Below are 554 nucleotides of genomic sequence, written 5' to 3' on the forward strand. Positions count from 1 at the left end.
GAGAATCGATATTGAGCATAATTTCTCAATAAATTCTCTGTGGAGTATTCTCAACATGAGATGATAGGTGACTTAATAAACGACAAATTTCCGTACAATCAAGTGTGATTAAATACACCGTGTACGCATAGTTTATCTATTATTAAAATACGGTCTTTCGAAAATCACCTTTGCAGTAGCTAACATGCACTTTCAATTGACCCTAAGCAAGCTTTTGCTCGCAAATTTCTCACTTAAAATTAACTTCATTTGAACCACTTGCTTTACTGGCTTACGAAAATTTTCAAACATACGTAGGTGTGTTTTGTCTAAGTGAATTTTGTTTTGTTATGGCGTTTTTTGTCAGATAGGTTATATTTTTACTGAATTGTAATCATTTTTGGTCATTTTGAATTTTCTAATAGCCATTTCCTTATTGATAGAATTTAGCAGTGCATTTCTTCTGCTCATATTATGGCTTAGTAGACTTTATCTTCAGCCAAAATTCTAGCGCACTAAAATCCGTTTCAACGCTGCATTATGCAATACTATCGCTATAACGCTGCTATCATCAG

This window comes from Trichinella spiralis (assembly GCF_000181795.1).
Source record: "Trichinella spiralis strain ISS 195 chromosome Unknown Scfld2, whole genome shotgun sequence".
Classification (NCBI taxonomy): Eukaryota; Metazoa; Nematoda; class Enoplea; order Trichinellida; family Trichinellidae; genus Trichinella; species Trichinella spiralis.